Source organism: Arachis hypogaea, chromosome 14 (genome assembly GCF_003086295.3).
Source record: "Arachis hypogaea cultivar Tifrunner chromosome 14, arahy.Tifrunner.gnm2.J5K5, whole genome shotgun sequence".
NCBI lineage: Eukaryota > Viridiplantae > Streptophyta > Magnoliopsida > Fabales > Fabaceae > Arachis > Arachis hypogaea.
This window is the reverse complement of record NC_092049.1, coordinates 95798805-95806842: the sequence shown is the minus strand read 5'-3', so window position 1 is coordinate 95806842 and position 8038 is coordinate 95798805. Positions and strand designations below refer to the sequence as shown.

At 39.6% G+C, this 8038-nt stretch overlaps 1 pseudogene; it reads right to left on the bottom strand.

Annotated features, from left to right (window-relative positions):
• Positions 1–7468: 7468 nt before the first annotated feature.
• Positions 7469–7559, bottom strand: LOC112745819 (small nucleolar RNA R71; annotated as a pseudogene).
• Positions 7560–8038: the final 479 nt, after the last annotated feature.

The following is an 8038-nucleotide window of genomic DNA, read 5'->3' as shown; positions in this document are numbered from 1 at the left end:
ACTAGTCTTGTAGTACAAAAATCTACTTCCGGGGCCCACTTGGTGAGTACTTGGGCTGAGCTTGAGTGTCTCCCACAAGCTAGTACCCATTAGGGGCGTTGAACGCTGGCTAAGGACTCCCTTTTGGGCGTTGGACGCCAGCTACTCCCATGTGGGTGCTGCACGCCAGAAATGGGGCTGGTGGCTGGCGTTGAATGCCAGTTTTGAGCCTTCATTTCCAAAGTAAAGTATAAACTATTATATATTTCTGGAAAGCCCTGGATGTTATATATCTATAGCCGTTGAGAGTGCACCATTTGGACTTCTGTAGCCCCGGAAAAGCTTCTTCAAGTGCACGGAGGTCAGATCTTGACAGCATCTGCAGTCCTTTCTCTGTCTCTGAATTAGACTTCTGCTCAAACTCCTCAATTTCAGTCAGAAATTACCTGAAATGACCATAAAACACACAAACTCAAAGTAGAATCAAAAAATGTGAATTTTTCTCTAAAACCTATGAAAACTTAAAAAAACTTAAACAAAACATAATGAAAATTATATGAAATGATGCGAAAAAGCGTATAAAATATCCGTTCATCAAAACACCAAACTTAAAATGTTGCTTGTCCCCAAGCTACCAAAAATAAAGTAGGATAAAAAGAAGAGAATGATACAATAAATTTCAGAGTTTTCAATGAAGCTCAGTTTCAATTAGATGAGCGGGACTAGTAGCTTTTTGCTTCTGAATAGTTTTGGCATCTCACTTTCCATTGAAGCTTAGAATAGTTGCCATCTTTAGGAACTTAAAATCCAGATGATATTATTGATTCTCTTAGTTAAGCTCTTTTTGATTCGTGAACACAGCTTCTATAGAGTCTTGGCCGTGACCCTAAGCACTTTGTTTTCTAGTATTACCACCAAATACATAAATGCCACAGACACTTAACTGGGTGAACCCTTTCGGATTGTGATTTAGCTTTGCTAGAATCCCTAGCCAGTGGTGTCCAGAGTTTTTAAGCACACTCTTTGCTTTGGACCACGACTTTAACTACTCAGTCTCAAGCTTTTCACTTGACACCTTCACACCACAAGCATATTGTTAGGGGAGGAGTTCATTTGAACTTTTTAGGCCAAGATTGTGTTTCTTTTAGGCCCTCCTAATGATTGATGCTAAAAGCCTTGGATCCTTGCTCTTGCCTTTTGGTTTAAAGAGCTATTGGCTTTTTCTTTTTCTTCTTGCTTTCTCTCTTTTTTTTTCGCATATTTTTTTCTTTAATTGCTTTTTACTGCTTTTTCTTGCTTCAAGAATCAATTTTTGGGTTTTTAAGATCACCAATAATACTTCACTTTTATCCTCATTCTTTCAAGAGCCAACATTCTTAAATCCAACATCAACTATGCACTGTTTATTCATACATTCAGAAAACAAAAGCAATGCCACCACATCACGTAATTGAACTATTCCTAATATAAAACTCGAAACTCATGCATGTCACTTCTCTTTTTCAAATAAAATAATTTTTCTTTTAAGCAAGGTGAGAGATGCATGGAATATTTCATAGATTTAAGACATAAATTAAAGATGATCATGCACTAGAAACAGACAATAAAACAAAATACATGGAAAACAGAAAAAAAAAGAACATAGGAAACAGGGGATTAAGGGAACGAATCCACCTTAGTGATGGCAGCTACTACTCCTTCTGGAGGATCCAATGGAGTGCTTGATTTTCTCTATGTCATGCCCCTGCCTATGTTGTTCTTCCCTCATGGTTCTTTGTTCTTTCCTCATGGCTCTTTATCTTTTGTTATGTCATGGAGGATGGTGGAATGCTCTTGATGTCCCATCCTTAGTTGATGCATGCTGGAGCTTAATTCTCCTAGAGAAGTGTGCAATTGGTCCTAATAGCCTTGGAGAGAAAAATGCATCCCTTGAGGCATCTCAGGGATTTCTTGTTGAGGCAGCTCCACATGCTCTTGTTGTGGCCCATGTGCTGGCTCTCTAGTTTGCTCCATCCTTCTTTTAGTGATGGGCTTGTCCTCTTCAATAGGAATGTCTCCTTCTATGACAATTCCAGCTGAATTGCATAGATGACAAATAAGGTGGGGAAAAGCCAACCTTGCTAAGGTGGAAGGCTTTTCAGCTTTCTTGTACAACTCTTGAGGTATTACCCCATGTACCCCGACTTCACTTCCAATCATGATGCAATGAATCATGATGGCTCTATCAATGGTCACTTTTGACTGATTGCTAGTGGGGATGATAGAGCATTGGATGAATTTCAACCATCCTCTAGCTACAGGCTTGAGGTCAAGCCTTCTCAGTTGGATAGGCTTGCTTTGAGTATCCCACTTCCATTGAGCTCCTTTCACACAAATGTCTGAAAGGACTTGGTCTAGTCTCTGGTCAAAATTGACTCTGCTAGTGTAAGGATGTGGGTCTCCTTGCATCATTGGCAAATAGAGCACCAACTTTACACTCTTTGGGCTGAAATCCAAGGGTCGCCCTTGGACCATGGTGCTCCAATTTTTTGGATGTGGGTTCACACTAGTATCATGGTTTTTAGTAACCCATGCATTAGTATAGAGCTCTTGCACCATAAAGATTCCAACTTTTGGAATAGGATTGGTTAGGACTACCCAACCTCTCCTCCGGATTTCTCTTCGGATCTCCGGGTACTCATTCTTTTTTAGCCTAAAAGGGACTTCAGGAATCACCCTTTTCTTTGCCACTACTTCATAGAAGTGGTCTTGATGAACTTTGGTGATGAATCTCTCCATCTCCCAAGGTTCGAAGGTGGAAGAAATTGCTTTTCCTTTCCTCTTTCTAGAGGATTCTCCGACTTTAGGTGCCATAAGTGTGAATGGAAATCAAAAAGTAAGGCTTTTCCAACACCAAACTTAAAAGCTTTGCTCGTCCTCGAGCAAAATAAGAAGAAGAGTAGAAGAATAAGAGAATAGAGGAGATGGAGGTAGAGGGGAGAATTCGGCCAAGTGGGGATTTAGTGTATGAATGGTATGTGTATGGAGGGTAGGAAGAAGGGGTATTTATAAGAGTGGGATAGGTTGTGGTTCTAATGAATGGGTGGGAAATTTTGCATTTGAAGTGGGTGGGGGTTGGTGGGAATTATGATGGTTTTGGAAAGAGATATGGATGTGATTGGGTTAGGGTCTATAGAAAAGAGTATGTGGGGGAAGAGTGAAAGTAAGAGAGAGAAGAAAGTGGGGTAGGTGGAGATTCTGTGGGACCCACTGGTCTTGAGAGGCTAAGGAATTCGTGTTCCCTGCCCCTTGTGGGCGTTGAACGCCCAACTCCTGCTCCTGGCTGGCGTTCAACTCCAGTTTGATGCTTCTCATGGGCGTTGAACGCCCATTGGGGTGCTCTTCTTTGGCGTTAAACGCCAGGTCTCTGTCTCTTTTGGGGCGTTGAACGCCCAGTCTCTGTCTCTTGGCTGGTGTTCAACGCTAGCAAGGTCTCTGCTCCAGGGTGTTCTGTTTCCAGCTCTGACTGTTTTTGTTTCTATTCTAACTACTGCACATGATCATAAACTTAAACAAATATGAAAATTAAACTGATATAAATAAAATAAACTTAATGAAAAACAGAAATAACTAATTATGGTTAGGTTGCCTCCCAACAAGCGCTTCTTTAACGTCTCTAGCTTGACGGTTATCTCCTTACGGAGATGGATAGGGGCTCAGAATTTTGCTCCTTATAGTAAACTTTTTGCCTGTGCTCTCTTGGATAAGTTCCACATGTTCCAGAGACAAGACCCTATTCATAGTGTATGGAATGACTGGATTGTCAGTGAAGATAACTCTCATGCCAGGTGAGAGGCCTTTAGTGGGGATTTTCTTATCCTTCCAGCCCTTGGGCATTTTTTACTGCCATTCCTCTCAGAGCTTAATGATGGTTGCCCCACACCAAACTTAGAATTGGTGTCTGGGTGTTCTATTAAGCTCTATACTGAGAGGAGTGGTTGAAGCACTCCATGTTTATGAATGGTTCTTTCTCCAGTTGAGATAGACTGAGGTTTATGAACCTTGAACACAAGATAGTCCTCATCTAATTGTAGGACTAGTTCTCCTCTGTCTACATCAATCACAGCCTTGGCTATAGCTAGGAAGGGTCTTCCAAGGATGATGGACTCATCCTCTTCCTCCCAAGTATCTAGGATTATGAAGTTATTAGCGATGTAAAGATTTTCAACCTTCACCAAGACATCCTCTACCAGTTCATAAGCCTTTTTCATGGACTTGTCTGCCATCTCTAGTGAGATTCTTGTAGCTTGTACCTCAAAGATTCCTAACTTCTCCATTACAGATAGTGGCATAAGGTTTCTGCTTGACCCTAGGTCACACAGAGCCTTATCAAAGCTAATGGTGCCTGTGGTACAGGGAATCAGGAAGCGTCTGGGATCCGGCAGCTTCTGAGGTAGTTTCTGCTGAACCAAGGCATTGAGTTACTTGGTGAGCACTGGAGGTTCTTCCTCCAATGGCTCTGTCCCAAACAACTTGGCATTCAGCTTCATGAGAAGTCCAAGGTACTGAGCAACTTGTTCTTCCCTAGTTTCCTCTTCCTCATCAGAGGAAGAGTACTCTTCAGATTCTATGATCCTCAACCAAGCATTCAAGGGAACTTCAATGGGCTCCTCATGAACCTTAGGTTTTATTAGTTCTTCAATAGGGAAGTTCTTAGTGGGCTTAGGGTTTCCAACTATCCCTATTGTGGCATTCAATGCCAGGACTTGTGTTTCTTTGGGCGTTGAATGCCCAACTTAAATACTTTCACTGGCGTTAAATGCCAGCTTTTGTGCTGTCTTGGGCGTTGAACGCTCAGTAAAGACATCCTTACTGGTGTTCAATGCCAGTAATGGTGGCTTGTTGGGCGTTGAACACCCAGTAAGGTCTTCCTTACTGGCTCCAATGCCAATAATGGTGCTTCTATGGGCGTTGAACTGATGTGTGAGCATCTTTCCTATCTTTTCATAGTGAATTTGCATTCAAATTGTTGAGTTTAATCAAGAATTAAATATCTTTTAGCCACTATTGATACTACTTTGAGTCCTGTGCAATTCTGTTTATTTCAGGTAGCATTCGGAGGGATTTGATGGAGTTTTTGCACAAAAAAAGAAGAAAGCGAATGATGCTGTCAACCCTGACCTCTCTGCACTCTAACATGAATAACTCGAGCTACAGAGATCCAATTGACGTGATTTTAGTGGCATTAGAAAGCTAACTTATAGAGCTTTCCAATGATGTATAATAGTATACACTTCTTCTCCAGCAATTCGACCTCGGTGGCGCCTAACTTGGGAAATCCCAAGTTAGGCGCCAAAGGAGGATTTACACGTTAAGTGCATGCTGCATAGGTGACACCTAACTTGGCTTTTCCCAAGTTAGGCGCTAGGACAAGGGAAAAGACTCCAAGTTCACTGCATGGGTGGCGCCTAACTTGGGTTTCACCAAGTTAGGCGCCAGCTACAACCATAAGACTCATTCCATTTGGCCAGGGTCAAGTTATACGCCACCTCCACTAAGTTAGGTGCCAGCTATATGAATCAAAGTGGTCCCCATGATCCTCAAGGAAGGCTACGAAGAGTTATTTAATTCTGATTCAAAATTTTATTTTATTTATAAATAGGAAAAGATATTATTTAGTTTTAAAACATATATTTTACATTAATTATGATTAGATATAAAAGGGAAAAGAATCAGCCCTTCGGGCTCTTCTCTTCTCTCTTACCTCATTCCACAATTTACAGTTTTACAAAACCCTAGTTTTCTCTCTGAAACATGAGCAACTAAACCTCTACTGTTAAGGTTAAGAGCTCTATTTATTCTATGGATTAATACTATTATTGTTCTATTTTAATTCATGTATTGATTTTAATTTCAAGAATTATTTTCGTTCTTTATCTTATGAATCTGGGTGGAACGGAAGTATGACCCTTGTTCTAATTGAGTTCTTGTAAAACTTGGAAAAGCTCTTTTCTTGAACAACAGTTTGAAAATAATTTCTCCTAAATTTTAATTATCTAGAATTAACGGGGTACGTGACATATAGTCCTCTTATATTTGGATAATTAGGATTTCTGTGGCATATAAACTAGAATTGAACTTAACCCTCTAATTGGAATCAAGTGACCAAGGAATTGGCGGTTGATGAAGGTTAGAGGAGACTAAAACGGTCTTAGGAATTAGGGTTTAGTTACATATAGTTTGCCATGAATTGAATCTTGCATGATTAAAATAGTTGGTAAGAAAAGTTAATCCGAAAAATAAATATCTCTGAAACCTTAACTGTTTTCTCCATATATTTCACAACCTGTTTACTGCTTGCTTTCTGATTTCCTGAATTTACTGTTTAATGCAATTAAACTCTTAAAACACTCTTTTCGGTTTGTCTAACTAAGTAAATCACGCAACCATTGTTGCTTGGTCCATCAATCCTCGTGGGATCGACCCTCATTCACTTGAGGTACTACTTGGTACGACCCGTTGCACTTGCCGGTTAGTTTGTGGGTTATAAATTCCACACCAAGTTTTTGGTGCCGTTGCCGGGAATTGACTTTGATTGACAACTGTTAGTTGTTTGATTGCTTAGATTAGGCATTTTAGCTTTAATTTTATATAACTTTACTCTATAATTATCGAAAATTTATGCTATTATTTTTCCTTAATTCCTGAATTTAAGTTTGGTGTTACCTGGTTAATTTTATTTTAATTTTCTTATTCATTTTCTTTTATATATTTCGAAATTTCTAGCTTTATTTTTTCTATTTTCGAAAATTCCTTGTGTTAATTGTTTAGTGTTTTATTTTATTTCTTTACACAGGTTACCTCACTGGAAATTCTCTACACTCTGACGTAGAGAATTCTACTTTTCTTGTTTTCTGTCTGTTTATGAGAAGGAACAAAGACAAGGAACCTCTTACAGATTTTGATCCTAAACCTGAAAATACTTTGAGGCAGCGCTTGCAACAAGCTAGACTTTACAAGGCTAGTGAAAATCTGAGTGAGACTTTTGAAAAGGAAGCCGCAGAGTCAACTATGAATCATAATCGTGCTGTTAATGCCAATGTGCAATTTCGAATGAGAATGGCAAAATAGAAGAGTTCTTAGCTCATACACTGCTCCCAATCCACATCTCTATGGGAAAAGTATTGTGTGCCTCCTATAGCTGCAAGGAATTTTGAACTGAAACCTCAGCTAGTCACTCTTGTGCAACAAAATTGTCAGTATTACAGACTTTCGCAGGAAGATCCAAATCAATTTATTTCTAATTTCCTGCAGATTTGTGATTCTTTGAAAATGAATGGAGTGAATCCTGAGGTTTACAAACTCATGCTCTTTTCATTTGCTGTGAGGGATAGAACAAAGCTGTGGCTAGATTCTTAACCCAAAGAGAGCCTGGACACTTGGGATAAGGTGGTCACTGGATTTTTGTCTAAATTCTTCCCACCACAGAAGCTAACTAAGCTAAGGGTGGAGGTTCAGACCTTCAGGCAAAAAGATGGTGAGACCCTCTATGAAGCCTGGGAGAGGTACAAGCTGCTAACCAAGTAATGCCCTCCTGACATGTTTTCGAAAGGGACTCAGCTAGAGATCTTTTATGAAGGCTTACGTGAAATGTCCAAAATGTGTTTTCATAATTCTGCGGAGGTTCATTGCACATGAAGAAGATGTCTGATTGACTAGAATTTACTGCATCACTATAATAAATTCCTCTTGGCAAGTATACCAAATTATCGTAAAGTAATAACTCACAATGAGTGAGGTCGAATCTCACGGAGATTGATTGATTGAACAACTTTAGTCACTGGGTGATTTAGTCAAACTAATCAAGAGTAATTGTTGAGTGCAGAATTCTAAATAACAGAATTGTAAATAACTTAAAAATAAAGGGAAGCAATAAAGTGCAGAATCACAAAGAACATGAAAGTAAATTGCAGAAATATAAATGACTGAATTGTAAACGGGGAATGGGCTGGTAGCAGAAATTAAAGAAAGCTATAAAGAATAGGGAAGATTCATTGGAGTTGGGAGATGTTGCTCTCTT